Here is a 20,073-nt window from a genome sequence, read left to right on the forward strand (position 1 = left end):
CTTTCTGCCGCGAGTTTTCCGACATGGCAACGTGGCATAAATCACCCGCGGTGGACGTTAATTAGGCCGTAGACACGACGTAATATGTAGATGCACGATTAGATTAATGTCTCTTTGCCGAAGGAATATTATTTTGCAAATCGGGCGTTTAATACCACTCGAATGGTTACACGATCTTATCTGACGGTGCTGAAGAATGATTGCTATTCGCGAAGGATCGAGAGGAGGTGATGCCCTCTAAGTTCAGATGGAGGTAACGTCCTTGCGGGTTAGTTTGAGAGTGGAGACGTTCGTCATCCATCGGTCATGATTTGACGTTTTTTCCAGCTTCCTTTTAACAGTTTTTATGTTGGGCGTTTGGTAAGAAACGAAGGTGTTGATACGTGAGGCGTGGAGTTTTCATATTGTTAATTTGTTTTTAAACATTTTTATGTCACGATTTGTTTCGGAACGATTGGACGATAAAAGTTGAACAATCAAAATCTATCGCGATGTATTGCTGCATATATTATTATCGCATCTAAGTTTTGAGAAAAGCGCGATTGAATTCATTTGGTTCTATTTTACAGCACGTATTCATTTTGTAGCTTACAATGATGTTAGTTCCTTCATCAGCATCTGGACTTCCGCAGGGTTCGAATATTGGACTGCTATTATTTCTCCTTGTTATATAAGATTTTCTTGAAAAAATCAGTTCAACGAAACTTTTGTTTTGTGGATGACCTGAAGCTCTTTTCTGTTATCAGAAATATCCTGGATTGCATAAACCTGCAGCTTCAGTCGATGCTTGTATTAAGGTGTAGCAATGAAAATATAATTATATCAGACATAGACAAATGTGAGGTTATGACGTACTCAAGAAGAACTGAGAAGCAAATATAAGTGTGATAATTCATTTCTAAGTTATGCAGAAGTTGTTGCACGTACAGTTATTAAGACATGATAACAGTTGACTCTCGAATGATTCGTATATTACATCCACACCCATATATAATTTCTGCTTTCCAACAAATGATAACGAACAATCATTCCGCATCCGAAAATTTTCGAATTCTATCATCAATTCATCATCAAAATACGTGCATTCCAACAACACATCTTGAAAATTTGATCACCCAGCCATGATATACGTATATTTTAATATTGATATTAATTTCATAGGTACAGGTGGCTAAGGTACTAAACTCTGGAATGGCCCGAAAAAGTGAACAATCCATTGCTCAGAGGTGAACTCCTGAACGAATACACACAAGTTTATTTGTTTTTGAGCTCCTCGAATGCTCTCAAATATCTATGGCGAGTCCGCTAATAGTTAAAGAACGTGGTTTCAACGCTTCAAGAACGATGATTTTGACGTCGAAGACCAGCATGGCGGTGGAAGAGAGAAGGTTTTCGAATTAGAGGCATTACTTGATCAAGACTTGTGTCAAACGCAACAAGAATTGGTAGGATCATTCGGAGTGACGCAACAAGCCATTTCAAAACGCCTGGAAGTCATGGGAATGATTCATAAACCAGGAAATTGGGTGTCGTACGAGTTGAAGACGAGAGATGTTGAACGGCGTTTGTTTGCTTGTGAACAGCTGCTTGGAAGGCAAAGACGGATGGGATTTTTGCATCGCATTGTGACTGGAAACGAAAAATAGGTTCATTATGAAAATCCTTAGCGCAGAATATCATGGGGATATCCCGGCCATGCTTCTACGTCGACAGCCAAACTAAATATTCACGGTTACGTGAATATTGCTCAGTATTTGGTAAGACCAGCTCGGCGTATTGTATTATGAGTTGCTAAATCCGACTGAAACGATCACAGGCGATCGTTATCGAACGCAGTTAATGCGTTTGAGCCTAGCATTGAAAGACAAACGGCTGCAATATAACGAGAAACATGATAAAGTGCCATGAGCATGACAATGCTCGACCCCATGTTGCGAAAGTGGTCAAGACATACTTAGAAACGTTGAAGTGGGAAGTCCTATTCCAACCGCCGTATTCTACAGACGTTGCTCCCCCGGACTATCACTTGTTTTGTTCAATGGCACACGGCCAGGCTGACCAGCACTTCCGATCTTATGAATGAGTAAAAAATAAGGTCGATTCGTGGATCGCTTTAAAAGTTTTTTCAACGCGGGATTCGTACGCTGCCGTTAAGATGGAAGGAAGTAGTGGCCAGCGATGTACAATATTATATGAATTATAAATGTATAACCAGTTTTTCACAATGAAGTCTCGAATTTTGAAAAAAAAAAAAACGGCGGAAGGAAAGTTGTACGTCTATGTATTTCGGATTTTAGTACCTCAGTTTCTCCGCACTTTATGCTTGGCGACACCGTCAGTGCCCTCCGCGATCGAACAGCTCTTGAACTCGACAAATAGATCATTTTAAATCCAACAATTTAAGGCGGAAAGGAAACGATCCGTCTCGGCGACCGACGATTGTTTGACTTGCGGGCGCGTGCATTATCCTTTAGCTGCGCCCCCTTCTGCCCCCCCTCTACCGTACGCCGTGCGGCAATTTACGCCCGTGTGCCCGTCGCTTTGCCGGCCGACGTTGACACAAATCTGATAATTTAGCACCGGCCGACCGCGGGTGGTTCATCGGAATCGAATAAATAATTGTTCTTTGTAATCCCGCAGATATATGTGTTTTGGATGGTAAATATGAGATGTGAGTAATGCGCGACTGCGCCAGGAATGTATTCAGGTGGAGCGGGGATTTGGTGCCCTTGCGCATCGGGCTACTGAACTTCAAACTTGTGTGACTGGGCCCATAACATGTAATGTAGTATGTGAATAGTACAAATAATAGTAAATTAATTTCACCACCAATCCCAGAATTGAGTGTTAATATGGATGTATATAGTTTGTAAAGCATATATAATATAATAATAATAATTAAAATGTTTATTTGACCCACATACAAAACTTTCTTACAATCTTTATAACATTATATTAACACTAAATTCTGGGATTGGTGGTTCCTCATTGCGGAGAATCTTCAACTTCCTCGATAGCTCAAAGGCGAGAGCTTCGGACTAGTAATTCGGAGGTTGCGGGTTCGAGTCCCGCTCGGGGAGGTGCTTTTTCCAGAATTGAAAAATTGTCAGAATGCCGTGAAATTGATTTACTATGTGAATATACAGACGTTAAACTAGTACAAATAATCTTTCGATGCTGATATTCTTATGGAATGGAACTGATTAAACTGAAGAATGAAACTGAAGTAACTGAACTGACGTTCATTAGAAAAAAAACTTATTGATTATTATTAACAGACTACACAAGATACTACATAGGCGTACAACTTTGCTTCCGCCGTTTTTTTTCCGAAATTCGAGGCTTATCCAGCAGATATATATTATGTGTTTTGGATGGTAAATATGAGATGTGAGTAATGCGCGACTGCGCCAGGAATGTATTCAGGTGGAGCGGGGATTTGGTGCCCTTGCGCATCGGGCTACTGAACTTCAAACTTGTGTTAATAACCTGTAATGTAGTATGTGAATAATACAAATAATCTTTCGATGCTGTTATTCTTATGGATATCTAATGGAATGGAATTAATTCAACTGAAGAATGAAGCAGAAGTAACTGAACTAACGTTAATTAGAAAAAAAGGGTACACAAGAAACTACATAGGCGTACAACTTTGCTTCCGCCGTTTTCTCCGGAATTCGAGGCTTTATTGTGAAAAAACTGGTTATACATTCATGATTCAAAGTATTGTCCATCGTTGGCCACTATTTACTTCCACTACTTCCGGGCAGAGTACGAATCCCGCGTTGAAAGAACAGGTCATCTTTAAAGAGATCCACGAATCGACCCAATTTTTCACTTAGTCATAAAACCCGAAGTGCTCGTCAGCCAGGCCGTGTGCCTTTAATCGAAACAAGTGATAGTCCGGGGAAGCAACGTCTGGAGAATACGGCAGGTGGGTTAGGACTTCCCTTTTCAACATTTCCAAGTATGTCTTGACCTCTTCGCAACATTGGGTCGAGCATTGTCATGCTGTAAAATAACTTTATCATGACTCTCTTAATTGCGTTCGATAACGTTCGCCTGTGATGCATGGCCGGGATAACCCCATAAAAATCTGCGCTTGGGATTATTGCAATGAACCTATTTTTCATCGCTAGTCACAATGCGATACAGAAATCCCTTCAGTCTTTGCCTTGCAAGCAGCTGTTCACAAGCAAACAAACGGCGTTCAACATCTCTCGGCTTCAACTCGTACAGATTCCCTTATTTCTGAATCGTTACCATGACATTCGAGCGTTTTGAAATGGCTTGTTGCGTCACTCCCAATGATCCTACCAATTCTTGATGCATTTGACACGAGTCTAGATCAAGTAATGCCCCCAATTCTGCATCTTCGAAAACCTTCTCTCTTCCACTGCCATCCTGGTCTTCGACGTCAAAATCACCGTTTTTGAAGCGTTGAAACCACTCTCGACACGTTTTTTCACTGATAGCAGCCTCGCGATAGGTATTTGAGAGCATTCGATGAGCCTCAGCCGCAGATTTCTTCATATTAGAGCAGAAAAGTGAAACCTACCGCAAATGACGAGAATTTGGCTCATAAACTGAAATGTGTAATCGAGAATGAATTTATAATACAGACACAAATCGACTAATATTTCGATGGCGTTATGTTTACAAATACCTAAGCTTATTGGATGGCATCTACTATCCATTTATGTCGACTACCACTTACCACTACAGCAACTATTGCAGTATAGCAAAACGACGGAAGCAAAGTTGTATACCTAATATATCTGAATAATAAAATCCAGTGAATGTTTGAAACAAAAAGGACTTATAGGAATGACTAAGTTTTGACGAATCGAAAGCAAATAGTAGATATTAATTTCACACGAAATGAATCAAAAGTATTTCTAATGTGGTTGCGACGCCGACGTGTCGATTGAGAGTCGAGCAGAATAGTGTCGACTGCAAGTTGCCTGCTGTGGATTGCATTCGTCAATAAAAGACGAAATTGTGAGATGAGAACGAGGCCTAGACAAATTTGTGTTCTCAGTTTGGATGAGTGGAGAGAGTGAAATCCTTTCAGGACTCCAAACCGCTTCTGTTTTACTGGTTCTGTTTACTAGTCCATTGGACTAGTTTAGTGATGTTGATAATACTATATTTGACACGATAGAATTAAAATATAGAGCAAAACTGATAAATCAGTGAAAAAATTTGGAAAATCCATCAATAAATGACTGAGAAATAGATTATTTAAATTTATGTATTTTAGCGCGGAACGTCTTTGGTCTGTGACGTCACGGCTCTTGCCTGTGATCGCTACACCATAAATTATGTTTAAATACTTAGCCGCACCAAGGCTCTCGCGCCATTTGTAGTTGTACAGTGTAGTTTTAACTCGAGTTTTGTTTTAATGTCACCATAATGGAAGAAGGCTTCGTGAAAGGACAAAGTGACAATTTGCCTAAAATAGATATATTCGCTGTGATGGAGTTTTTTTCTTCAAATCCATCTTATGTCAGTGCAGAAATAAAAGGAGTAAAACTTTTCAAGTAAGTATCTACTTTTGAGTTTGCTTCATCATGATTCAACTTATAACGATGATTCATTTAAAAAACGTTTCATAAACAGTTTGTAGTTGAGTACTGGTTGTTGAAATCTATCAATGGCAAAACATATTTATGTGAGGAGTAAAAAGTAAAAAGAGAAAAAGGTAATTTATATGTATGTATATAGTAAGTTATTTCAGCCATCGTGTAACGAACAAAACACGACACGAACAGCACAAGTGATTGTACACCAATGAATTCGTAAGCACTCTGCGAATACCAGTCTAGTGTGTGACGTCACGCCACTTACACGTACTATGAAATTATTCTTCCAAGCGCAACTTCAAAGTCCCATAACTTTTTCATTTCTAGAGATATTTCAATGATTCTTCCACATTTTTGTTTCATTTCACTTTAATTTTTAAAATAAATCCTTAACAAAAAAATGAAAACTAGTCCATTAGCCAGTCTCAGAGAAATAGAGGGTCTTTCATGATTCATTTGCCCTGAACTGTTTTTCAGTCCAATTCAAAATCTTCAGGGGTGAGATCGACAACAAATGATACCATTCGACTCATTCATTTCGTCACGTAGATTAGAGTCTGATTACCATTCTTCTGAGGATTGTAAGCAGCCTTAATTCTTGAAACATTGTACAAATTTTTTTTTCTTTTAGGCGGGTTGCCCTTTTATGGAATCTTGAATTTCTCTTCAACTATATTGAGGAAACTTCATTCAAATCATGTCGAATGACGCGATTCGATTTGGATTCGCCATATAGTAAATGAAGCTTAAATTTAAGCGTCGGACAGAATTTTTATAAAAAAAGTTAAAAAATCGGCAAATATTAAATCTTTATTGTAGAGGCTGAAGTGAATACAGAAGCCCAGGAGCAGCTCAGCGAAGTGTGAGATTGCTATTTTTTACCAGTGGCGTTACTAAGCAGAACCATTCAGCAGCCAAACGTGGAAGAGATTTTAGTTAGACAATTTCATGTTGCTCGGTATAGTCAGAGGTAAAGTCATCGCACGTTTCTTGGCGATTATCCAAGGAAACAAGGTAGATAACTGCAATTGTCATATTTTGAGTCGAATATGAACAATTAGATTGAGCTGACTAATAAAGATTTATTCGGTCGGAACATGAATTTTAACGAATTTTTATTATAATAGGAAATGATTGAAAAAACTAAAATGTTATATGAAAAAAATAATTGCAATAAATGCAATAACAATAGAAATTTTACCGATTGAATTTTTGAATTTTTTCAATGGCAGTTTACAGAAGTGGAGGGCTTATTGAAAAGTGTACAGAAATAAATAAAGATCATGAAATTCTGCTCTTTAAGCTTTCCAAGTCAATAGTTGGCACTGTAGTAAGAGAAATCTGCAAGTAGATTTCTTGAAATTGGTTGATATGTGAGAAAAATATTCAGCAACCCATTAATGAAAGAGCAAACGAAGTAAAGAATGAATATATCAAGTTTCAACAAGCTTAGATGCCTACCATAGATGGATATATAGGCGAAATGTGAAAACGGACGAGATTGAGTTTCAGAAGAAGCATTTAAATATAATAGATTCCTAGCCTGGAATACGATATTGATTGAATATGTTCAATTAGGAATATTCGCGTGGGATTGACGTCAAAAATAGATTTAAGAAATGAGCTTAGAAAACATGTCATTTTGTTTAAAGAATGCAATTGATATAAGATCGGTTAGAGACTTACTTTGGAAAGTATACAGAGAATTCATTGTATAAATCATTGCCACTAGTATTTAAAATACCAATCAGATGAAATTATTGTATCAGTCTTCAATACTCTAGAGAATATAGGATTCTTGAATTTCTCGTTGGAGAACTTCCTAAGGGATAACTGAGAATTATTAGATTGATCTAATTGTGATGAATCGGATGTTCTTCAATTTTTACCTTCAATATATCTATCAAAATTATCCGATACTGCACTGCGCCATTCAATTTTATTAGTGACGTCGAGTCTGAGTTCGCTGTCTCTTAAATTATGGAATTCCCTTTTCTACTCTAATCTTAATAAATTAAGTGTTAAGCCGTGTTCCCCGGTAATTGATATATTATTCTTTACTCAGTTCCCCTTAATCCTTGCAGGTACAATATGGTTAAAAGGTGAATACTCGGAATTTCTTATATGAACTGTTGGAAATATATATTTGTAGTCAATTGAAATGTATGTAGTGGAGAAGGAGATATATGTTTGATATTTTGTTCTTGTTTCACGAATAATCAAATTGAAATGAAGAACGAAATGTCTCGGGAGATTTTGTGCACTTGTCAAGTTTGTATTCCTGTAATTTTTTCATGAAATTTCGTATAACTTCCTTACAACCAAGTAGTAGATTTCGTTTCATCTTGAAAATGCTGGAAAAATGAAATTTCCTATGAAATAATTCATAAAAAACAAACTCAATGAATCAAATTGAACGAGAAGCTTTGACATCATTTGTTGCAGGTTGCAGTTGTAGAAAATTTTCTAGGCAAACATAAAGCTCAAAACTATGTTGAAATGGTTAAAAAGATGCTTAATAGTTTCAAATCCTTAGGGTGCGATATAAGTATCAAAATACACTATTCACACAGCCACTTAGACCGTTTTCCAGAAAATTTAGGAGACATGAGTGAGGAACAAGGTGAAAGATTTCACCAGGATATTAGAATTATGGAGGACCGCTACCAAGGAAGATGGGACATGCAGAAGATGGCAGATTACTGCTGGAGTTTTGTTTGTAAGTACGACATAATATTCTATTCTGTATAACTTGAATAAAAATTTCGTATCTACTTTTGTTTACTACACTTACGGATTTGAATTGAAATAATGTAACTTACATTTCTCTAAAATTATATATCTTGAAAATTTGAGCTCCTACATAGACAGAAATGAATACGTTATTTGTATTCATTTTCGTAACAAATTTTATACCAATAGTTTCGTTCAATGAAATAGAAGGAAACAATCAACAACAGTATACAATTTCAATATTTTTATTATTGTTAGGAATAATTACTCTTTCGATATTTTTCTACTCTTATGAAAGACGTATTACAGTTAAAATATGATAATCTTCGAGAAGATCCTGAAAATCTACACTGAATTCAGAGAATCATGTTATTATCTTCAGCTAGTTTCAGTTTCTGGAGATGACAACATCTTTGTCACAACGTTCGTTAAACGCTCATAAAGATTCTGCAGATTAGACTGTGGTTACTATAACTCCAGTAGAATATTCTGACCACTACCATTTCCTTGGAACCAGCGCAAAAATCTTCTTTTTGATTCGACCAACCTCGGAGGAGATAGACCCGTCTGGACCTTGGTTAACCAAGCGAGCGAAGCCATAAAATACAAGTGCTAAGTACAAAGTAGACACAATGCAAAACCCGGGTATAATTACTAATTTGAATAACCAGATGAGCCATCAATAAAAACGAAATACCACCAACACCAAAGTGCAAAAACCACAGGTAATAAAACAGTACATATAGAAAAACTCTCCAACTAGCTTTGTAAGTTATGGGTTTCAAGTGGAGAAATCAACTGCGAACACAAGAACAGCACTGGATGCAATAATACTCTCGTAAAATTAACCTGGATGTGAGTCAAGCACAATGCCAAAGCCCGAAAAGGCATAAAAGTCCACATAAATAGTCTAGAATATCAAGGTGGAGGTCCGATGCTCATGTTATTGCTTATTGGCACTCGCAATTACGAAGAGAATTAACAGAGATGGGGTGGGCAGCATCTTCGATGGACCAAGAAGGATACGCAGGCCGCGGGTCAGAGGTCGGGGAGTTGGCCATTAAAAAGTATACGTTAATGAGATGTGGTGAGTGTCGAGATCGATAAAGTTCCATAATATGTATCGGTTTTATATTGGACCGACGTTATGATTTCATAAATATGTTTGAAGTGGTGGACGTTGATTGGTTTTCTCGGATGAGGAGTTCGGAGAAAAATTACTCTTCCAATGGGTGGGGCGCCATGCCAGCTCGTACTTGGGTATTAAAAACCAACACTCCATATTACGTTACTTTGCGTCTTGGTAAAATTTTATCAGGAAAAGTTCTAAATTTGCAACGCACACACATGCTCATAAAAAAAAGGTGTTTTTTTTAGAGCTATAGAACTTTAAATTGTAATAAAACAACGATGGATTATTCGACTGACATGAATTTTATTTATCCGTAAGATAATCTTGTGGCATTACATTTTAAATATGATTTCTGGCATATTAACGCCACAGCTGGCTCGGATGTAGTCCAATCTGGACGTCCAATTTTCGATGACTTTTTCCAACATTTGTGGCCGTATATCGGCAATAACACGGCGAATGTTGTCTTCCAAATGGTCGAGGGTTTGTGGCTTATCCGCATAGACCAATGACTTTACATAGCCCCACAGAAAGTAGTCTAGCGGTGTTAAATCACAAGATCTTGGAGGCCAATTCACAGGCCCAAAACTTAAAATTAGGCGGTCACCAAACGTGTCTTTCAATAAATCGATTGCGGCACGAGCTGTGGGACATTTTGCGCCGTCTTGTTGGAACCACAGCTCCTGGACATCATGGTTGTTCAATTCAGGAATGAAAAAGTTAGTAATCATGGCTCTATACCGATCACCATTGACAGTAACGTTCTGGCCATCATCGTTTTTGAAGAAGTACGGACCAATGATTCCACCAGCCCATAAAGCGCATCAAACAGTCAGTTTTTCTGAATGTAACGGTATTTCGACGTTGACGTAGCCATTCAACAAGAAGTGCGCTTCATCGCTAATGGGCGTAGTGCGCAATACGTATTTCGCACAGAACCATTACTTTCGAAATAAAATTGCACTATTTGCAAGCGTTGATCAGGAGTGAGCCTATTCATGATGAATTGCCAAACCAAACTGAAAATAAATCACTTGACAGCTGTTAAAGTATATAACTTAAAGTTATACACCTCGAAAAAAAACACTCTATATTTATGTCATACACCAGTTTTCTCTTTTGATTTTATTGCTTAGTTACTCATGTCATTACCATCCCTTACATTATGCCTTGGGCATCACTAAATAGCTCTTGGGGATAATGTAAACAGAGATAAAGTTTTTGTCTTTTTATTGATAAAATATTGAATGCTGGATTGCCTGCAGCAAACAAGAATTCCTGTCATATTATCTGGCGAACCAGATATTATCTGTGATGATGAACCAGACTCAGAAGGTGAGCCAGTAAGCATTCTCGAATCCTCATTTTTGGAAGATATACTATCTTCTATAGGGTGTTTTTTTTCGAGGTATATAACTTTAAGTTGGCATTACTGTTCAAGATGGCGACCGATTTAACAGCTGTCAAGTGATTTATTCTCAGTTTGGTTTGGCAATTCATTATGAATAGACTCACGCCTGGACAACGCTTGCAAATAGTGCAATTTTATTTCGAAAATAATGGTTCTGTGCGGAATACGTATCGCGCACTACGTCCAGTAGCGATGAAGCGCACTTCTGGTTGAATGGCTACGTCAACAAACAAAACTGCCACATTTGGAGTGAAGCTAATCCTCAAGTGTATGTCGAAACACCGTTACATCCAGAAAAACTGACTGTTTGGTGCGCTTTATGGGCTGGTGGAATCATTGGTCCGTACTTCAAAAACGATGATGGCCAGAACGTTACAGTCAATGGTGATCGGTATAGAGCCATGTTTACTAACTTTTTCATTCCTGAATTGAAGAACCATGATGTCCAGGAGCTGTGGTTCCAACAAGACAGCGCAACATGTCACACAGCTCGTGCCACAATCGATTCATTGAAAGACACATTTGGTGACCGCCTAATTTCACATTTTGAACCTGTGAATTGGCTTCCAAGATCTTGTGATTTAACACCGCTAGACTACTTTCTGTGGGGCTATGTAAAGTCATTGGTCTATGCGGATAAGCCACAAAACCTCGACCATTTGGAAGACAGCATTCGCCGTGTCATTGCCGATATACGGCCACAAATGTTGGAAAAAGTCATCGAAAATTGGACGTCCAGATTAGACTACATCCGAGCCAGCCGTGGCGGTCATATGCCAGAAATCATATTCAAAATGTAATGCCACAAGATCATCTTGGGGATAAATAAAATTCATGTCAATCGAATGATCCATCGTTGTTTTATTGCAATTTAAAGCTCTATAGCAAAAAAAAAAACACCCTTTAGTTAAATTGATTTAGATTATAAATCAGGAGATATAGGGTTTGGTATTTTATTTCCTGAAAAGCTGAGAATTTTATGTCGTGTATCGAGTTATACCAAAAAACAAACATTTTTTTAAAAGTTTGACAGCATGAGACGAAGGCGAGTGCCACAAACACACGAGTAAGTAATAGGGTTTTCACTAGTGTTGCACACTATACTTTTTCTACAAAAACTGAAATTAAAACAAATTTAATTAAATAATTAATTAAAACGTTATTAAACGAATCAACTCATTTTGTGATCTAGCCCGCGTTTCTATAGTTGGGAGTTTCGAAGACTTGATTTCATTGGTCTATACCTCATTCTGTACAGTCTGAAGTGTGGAAAATGATTCTGCAAGGTTTAAACGAAGAAAAGGGGTTTTTTAAATCTTTAACGAAATGAAGTACATCATAGCAATCGTAGAAAACAGTAACATCTATCGATGAATGGCGTTTCGAAGGTCACATGGAAGCAATTTCCACGAATCCAATTTTCCGAACTGACTAATTACCAGACACACCTACATCCAACCCGGAGTAATGTTCTACGATACCGTGAGAGAATGCTATTCGTTCTCCTCAAATTCTCCGCCCTAATTAACAATTCTCATTAACGCAGTCGGCCTGATTGGCGCTCTGGAGCTCCGAGAGACGGCAGAGAGGTAGGGGGTTTTTCCGATAGAGAAGGAAATGCGCGCAGCGAAGTTTCCCAGATTGTTGGAAATGAGTGCGCTCCCGTTCCGGTTGTTTCATTAAGTTTTCAAAGAATTCCAGTTCGCTTCCTCGGAAATTACATCCCTGAAATTGAGCACTCGATTTTTCCATTACCAGGCCGGGGTCTTGAAAGTTTTACACTTCCATCTGAAAAAATAATGGTCCCGAATTCTTAATTTTAATGAACTCGATTGGGTTTTCGAGAGGAGCCATATGCGGAAGACTTTGGATAGATCTCTCGAGAAGGATCGTTCCTTAAATGAGATTTTACAGGGTGGGTCCAAGCTTGATACTGTGGCGACAAAAAGCACTTAGACATAATGTCTGTGTCTATCCGAATTTGTCGTCACAATACTTGATATAAATGTACCTGTATTAGAGTAACAATGGTCTTTCGTGGTACTTGTGCATACAACTTTCTCATTCATAAGGTTCTCAGAAAGATACAATAGATAATATCTTTCCCCTACCCTTATTAGTGTGTAGGAACCATGATACCATTGCACAGGCATACAACTGAGAGAATAAGAAAAGGAAGAAGAAATTCATGGTGTACTCTTTGATTTTATGTTTGTAACCCAGGTATAAAAACTGGGAAAAGGAGAGTTCAAGGAGTAAGTTACGAGGTGATGACCGGTCGAGTAAGCAGAGTGTTCAAGGATGTTTCCAAGTACTGTACCACAAAAAAAAAAACAGGTTTGGAGCCTACAACACGAGGAAGAATGAAAAGATAATTCGTTGGTATAATGGTATTGGCTTTGAGAAAATCTACTATTTCCAGGCTTTTAGATGTTCCATTTTCTTCCTTCATTAATAATACTTTCAGATCCCATTATTCAATCAAATTTATAGGTAAAATGAAGGATCCAGTTAGTGAAAAACTGATTACCCCTGAATTATTTTATTATGATGGACAAACGAGCCTTCAGTGATACCTATATCTTGAAAGACTTTGTTTGTTCAAGACGGCAGAAGGTGATATACAATTGGGTACAATTTCTTGAAGTCCTCTATTTCAAAAAGCATATACAGTCAAAAACCCTAGATGCCATCTGGATGGAAGATGAAGTAGAAACCCTATCCAGAAAAATAGTATTGGCAGCAGAAACTAAAGAGGTTTCGAACCGAATCAGGTAAGTGACTCATGTGCGGATTTAATTTATAGACTCTGTAAATCGAACATGGAAACAGCTCAACATATACAGGATCATTTCAGAAGTACCCAACATAAGAAACATACTTCTAGGGAAACCAGTTCTAAATCCTCAAGTAGTGATTGGCAAAGCTTCCTAAGTTGTTGCTAGATTCGCCGATATGGAAGACGTTCCTCTTGGGAATTGTTAAGAAGATTATGGAAAAAAAAGAACTGGTCGCAATTATAAAGAGATTTCTTATTGCTAATAAACTCATACATTTAGTATAATCTAATCTAAACATAGCTAGACAGAATCCAGAGAAATGGATAGTACAAACTTTATAATGGAGACCACGCAAAATAAAGTGAAGCAAAGGTAGACCTCAATGCAGTTATTAAGAAGAGATGGAAGACTATGGAAGAAGCTTACATTCAAGAGTGGATGGTGGGAAGCTAAAAAAGAAGAAGAATCTAAACATAATGTTTTATGAATGGATTGTCCAACAGACTTTGCAAAATTTTCCTTCCCACACAAACAAGCTCATCTAGCTGAAACAAGCTAAACTTCGAATGAATGCAACTACTGTCGAGGCATTGTCGACACATGTACCTTCTGTGTAGCATACTTAGTCCTGTGGGCAGATGAAATTTACAGGAAACATCTTGAGAAATCTTCGGCAACTTCAGAAACAGCCAGTATAGGAAGCACACTACTAGGTAAGCTAGTTCTAAATCCATAACCAAGCTTGTCATGGACGTTGTCAGATTTACTAATATGGTAGACGATCTTTCAAGGAATCGTTGAGCAGAGCATATAGAACACATCTAACTAGTCGCATTTGTAAAATACTGTTTTCAGCTAATAAACTCCTACATTTGATCTAATCTGGACATAATATTGCTGGCTTTAAGGCTAGATTCTTCAACAAAGTTAGAAACTCCTTTTCTCATACAAACTACTGACGAGGCACTGGAGGTGTAAGTAATACATACTGGACAATTTCAGAAAGAGCATGTATAAGAAGCACCCCAGCCAATTCTAAATCCTCATGAAGTGATAGCCAAGGCTCTCATGGACGTTGTCAAATTTTCCATAACGATGTGAGTACAATACGAGACCAAACAAGTCGTAGTTCTGAAAGGGGTTTAGAAGAAGTTTTACACTCAATACAACGCAATTCCTAAACCCTCTCATCATCTCATTAATGTGTAAAACTCTCATAGTCCACTTCAAGAACATATCAACCCCCTCTCGTACCCTAAAGTTCCCACACACGCCAAGACAAACTCGATCGAACAACAATTCCTCCCGTGGGAAAAATCCCTTCTTCCCCGTTTTCCTCCAAATTTCCCGGGTCCAATGAAACACAGCCTGGCTAATGAGAAGTGTTAATTAGGGCGGAGGCTGCGGAAAGGGTTTCGGTGACGCGCGCATTCCTCCGCACACACCACCAATCTACAGGGGTGGATTAATTAAGGGCCGGCCGTAGAGAGGGGTCGAGCGCGAATTAACGACGCTGACCCATTAAGGGGCGGCCGACGCTGTCCGTAATGAGCGTCCCCTCCGTCCCGGCGTCGCGACTGATGAGGCGCCCCTCTTGTCTCTTTCTCACTTCGACTTGCTGGACCAATTAAAACGTCTCGACGTAGAAAGAACGTTTGAGCAACTCGGACTTTGTGTTCGTTCTAGGATAGGAGGAAGACGTTGGATGTACTAGGGTTGACAATCATAGATATGGCGGGGGATTCTTAGGGATTTTTATTTGGTCGTTCATTGCTGAGGGTTTTAGAACCTTAGGACATAATTGAATTGGAATTTATGAAAAACTACTCTCCTGATTATTTTCATTTTTGAGCGATGGTTCTTTCAAGTTTTTGCTCTATAATTTCATACAATGTCTGTGGTTTTCAAATTTTGGGCCGAGATAGTCTCAAACAATAAAGGTTGATGAAGAATCACAGTATACACGAAATTTGAAATATTTAGAGAACGTTGAGATCCTCAGCGAAAACTCTGCCTCCCCGTATAAGTGTAGTGATTGGTTTGTGTATTTGTTTATAGAATGACCTGACATATTTATATTGAAGGGCTTCTTCTTCATCCAAACAAAATTCTTCCTTTCCTCCGAAAGAGGAAAGAACCAGAAAGAAATAATAAATGTTATAGTTTCCATTATATTGATGTTAGCGACTCTTTCTGGAAAAGAATCTGAAACTGAAAAGATAACTTGGAAACCACAAAGAAATTTATGAATTGAACAAGTATTCACCAAATGGTCAATGGTTTCTTCTGTGCCACACTTTCAATATAATACCATTTGAAGCATACTATTGCAACGACCATGACCAGTCCTAAGTTGTACTGTGGCGACAAAAAGCAATTAGATATAATGTCTGTGTCTAGTCGAAATTGTCGTCACAATACTTAATATGAATATACATGCACTAGTGTAACAATGGTCTTTCGTGGTACTTGTGAATACAACTTTCTCATTCATAGGGTTCTCAGAAAGATACAATAGATACATTTCCCCTAATCTGGTGTGCAGGCACCATGATACCATTGCGCAGGCATACAACTTAGAGAATAAGAAAAGGAAGAAGAAATTCATGGTGTACAATATGATTTTGTGATTGAAAGGGGGTAGTAGTGAAGTGAAGTAAGTTACGAGGTGATGACCACTTGAGTTAGTAGAGTGTTCAAGGATGTTTCCAAGTGCTGTACCACAATAAAGTTCTCGTCTGTCGTTCATCATGTTTTAACAATTCCCACCAAAACGTAATTCCCTAAAGTACACCAAATTTTCTTAGGACGATTGAAACCTGGAACTTTCTCTGAAGGATCAACGATTGGACTTTTGTTGAAGCTATTACGAGAGCTCCATAACGAACACGAAATTCCTTCTCATTTGATTGAAGGAAAGTATTAATCCATGAAAGTTACCGTGACTTTAATCTGGTAGTTCTAGTATCAGGGAGATAAGATTCAATTGAAAATAAGTTTGGGTAGAAATGAACTTCATCCCAAGATTTCTTGACTGCAACCTGTCTACTTATATGAGGCGGAAGTATTTTCGACAGCAGTAGTAACCAATGTAAAGGTGTAGATCTAATAGTTCCACTGAAAATTCTCATAGAAACGTTAAGCTGTGCATTGATTTTATAAACATGAGCACTATTGAATCAAACAGAACAACAGTATTCAGCAGCAGAAGAAACCAAGGACAAAGCTGCTGTACGAAGAGTGCTAGCATCTCATGAAGATCTAGCTAATTTTTGAAGAATATTATTCCTCCTATTTCAATTTCTCAGATAAGATAACAGGTATGTTACGAAAGTATAAATTGAAAATGAAAAGTATGGGATATAAAACCGATCCTTGCGGAAGTCCATTATTAAACGTTTTGAAACTACTACTTTCGTCACCAACAAAAACAAGAAGTCTCTTTTTTTTTTATTTTAGTTTTTTGACCTTAGTGAATCACTATCCAGTTATCATCCAAATTTATATTTTAAACTTAATCAAATTCACCACCACCAGACATACACAATTACACAACATCCATGACCTATCCAGGATTCGAACCCTTCCTTTCTTTTACTTTAAATCTTGAAATTTCACCGAATCAGAAACATTCACAAGCCACTTTTGCAATGAACACAGCAACATGAAATATAATTCTTTCTCTAATTCTGTGGTTATTCCGTTCATTCTTCCACATCTTGTAGAACAAAATCGTGCGAGAATATATCAGAAACGCACAGTTTTCATGGTTATATTTTATTATTCTATGTTGGTACTCCGAACTTTCCGCCACGGCTTTATCTGTCAATTCATCAATTTGCCTTAAAGAAATCAGTTCAGCCAACCAACATTTTTCAATGCAAAAATCACTAAAATATATTTATGGAAATATTTCATTAATTTCAATGAAAATGCAATGAATTAGAGAAAATAATGTATAATACTCGTACAGAAGGCTCATTCTACCACTCGTTCATTCCAAAACTCGCCACTTCGTGGCTCGTTTTTGAATTTTGAACTCGTGGAAGAATACCAATGCCTTCTGCACTTGTATTATAAATAACTATTCTGTCGTTCTACGTATCGCCATCACCAGAATATTTGGGACAAATGGCAATGTGTGCCGACCTTATATTATGGAAGTCGACATCAACATGGCAAAACAGCCGAGTCAATGAAATATTGATCGACTATTTCAGCTTGAAGATGAAATATGATTTGATTCACTTTAAGGAATGACAGAGGTCGAGGGTCCTGGCGCAGTAGTGGACGGAAGTGAAATATGACGCCAATTTTTTCCGTAACTGATGCAGGATTTCATTTCGTTTCAGGAAATAATTTTCAGGAATTTTTTTGTGAACTCTGGATATTGTGCCAAACTTGATTAATATTGTAACTTTTTCAACACGTCCGATGTGCGAATGAAGTTACGATATACAGGATGTTTCTTTCTGGTAATATCCAAAGCGACTCTTAAAAACTGGATTTGGTATGCCAATAGGGCATTCCAATGACCTGTCAAAACAAATTCAATATGGTGGCTGGGGGCAAACAATGCTTTGTTGTCATATTGTTCTGTTATAAGTTGATCTAAAAGTTGTGAGAGTTTTGTTTTCGTGACTGCATCAAATGATTTCTATATTGTTTAGAGCTTATTAGTGGTATTCTCTCGAAAAAATGCCTGTTTTATGCCTTGTAGTTGATTGTGGAAGTTGTTCCAACAGGGATGATGTAAAATAATTAATAATTTACAATAAAAAAATTACAGTAGATAATTGTCATGTAAATTGTTATTATCTCTACACATACCAGGCTAACAGTCAAAATCAAAGTAACAATGTTTGTAGTATATAATTAAATTTTTCTACAATATATGTTTGGAATAAACATGAAACTTTTGGTTTCTTACATTTTGAAATTTGAAATTACATAAAAATGAAAGGTTATCAGATTGAAATGGTATTTTCATCAGGGTATTTATTAAGGTATCAGAAAATAATTTTTTGTACAGGGTGTTTCAAATAGATCTGACCAACTCACTGGGCCTAATAGAAAAATAATGCTTTTTTGCTTAGTAGAGTGATTCTAATAATTATTTTATTGAGTTCAAAAAAAAAAGTAAGAGCTGAATATTTCGTTAATCCAGATACAAACTTCATGTTACTATTTATAATTTGCCTCATATATGATATTAAGTGAGACGTGGTTATTAGAATATTTTTGTATTTTCATGAATACAGGGTGAAAGATAATGAAAAGACAACAACAAAATTAGCAATTAATTAACATTTAACGTTTGAATGATTTATTCACAACGAACCAAAATTTCTTATGACACTTCAAAAAGCTATTTGCCCACAGACGCCATATTGGGTCACGTGATTTGGAATGCCCTTTGAGTTTGTAATGATGATGACAAGATCATTTCTTATTTGAAATAAACATGATGAAACAATTGTCGTGAAATAAAAAATAGCGTAGGTATTGGTGTACAACTTAGCTTCCGTCGTTTAGCAATAGATGGCTGTAGCGGTAAGTTGATGTAGAAAAAAGTAGATCATAGATATTATACAATAAGTTCAGGTATTTGTAAAGATAACGCCATCGAAATATTAGTCGATTTGTGTTTGCACCATAAAGTATTTAATTTTCTGCTTCAATATGAAGAAGAAATCTGCGGCTGAGGCTCAATGAATGCTTTCAAATACCTATGGTGAGGCCGTCGAAGGCCAGCATGGCGGTGGAAGAGAGGAGGTTTTCGAAGATGCAGAATTGAAGACATTAATTGATCAAGACTCATGTCAAACGCAACAAGAACTGACAGGATCATTCGCAGTGACGCAACAAGCCATTTCAAAATGCCTGAAAGTCATGGAAATGATTCAGAAACAAAAAGATGAGCAGTTTTTTCAACTCAGGATACGTACTCTGCCCGAAAGATGGGAGAAAGTAGTGGCCAGCGATTGACAATACTTTGAATCATTAATGTAAAACCAGTTTTTTCAATAAATTTCGAATTTCGAACGGCGGAAGCAAAGTTGTACGCCTATGTAGAATATTGTTTATATTAATAATTTCAAAATGTATTTCCGTCCAGCAAAGATCGAAACAACCAAATAAATAATAAATATTAGAAAGACTTTTCATAATCCTTTCAAGAAGAAAGTGTTCTCTTAGGAGAACAGTGATCAGATTTTGACTGATACCAAAATTTCATACGCTGAAATTGTCCTCTCTCTCATTCTGCGATTGGTGGTTTGAAATAATGCGCACGCATATTCAACCCTTTTCACAGCCTCCGCCTTAATTAATATCTCTTCATTAAAGGGGTAAATTTCCATTGGAGCTACAATTAAACAGGGAGGGAGAAACGACAGATCTGGATATAGCAAATCTCCAATAATGAGAGGT

At 37.4% G+C, this 20,073-nt stretch overlaps 1 protein-coding gene and 1 non-coding gene across 2 annotated transcripts in view; one reads left to right on the forward strand and one right to left on the reverse strand.

The window, feature by feature from the left end:
• The window catches only part of LOC123672329 (protein-L-histidine N-pros-methyltransferase), a 147,824-nt gene that overhangs the window by 40,033 nt on the left and 87,718 nt on the right, over nt 1-20,073 (reverse strand). The window lies entirely within an intron of this gene.
• Nucleotides 3,008-3,080, forward strand: Trnat-agu. Its single transcript has one exon. It is a non-coding gene; the product is annotated as a tRNA-Thr (tRNA).

This window comes from Harmonia axyridis, chromosome 2 (genome assembly GCF_914767665.1).
Source record: "Harmonia axyridis chromosome 2, icHarAxyr1.1, whole genome shotgun sequence".
Lineage (NCBI taxonomy): Eukaryota > Metazoa > Arthropoda > Insecta > Coleoptera > Coccinellidae > Harmonia > Harmonia axyridis.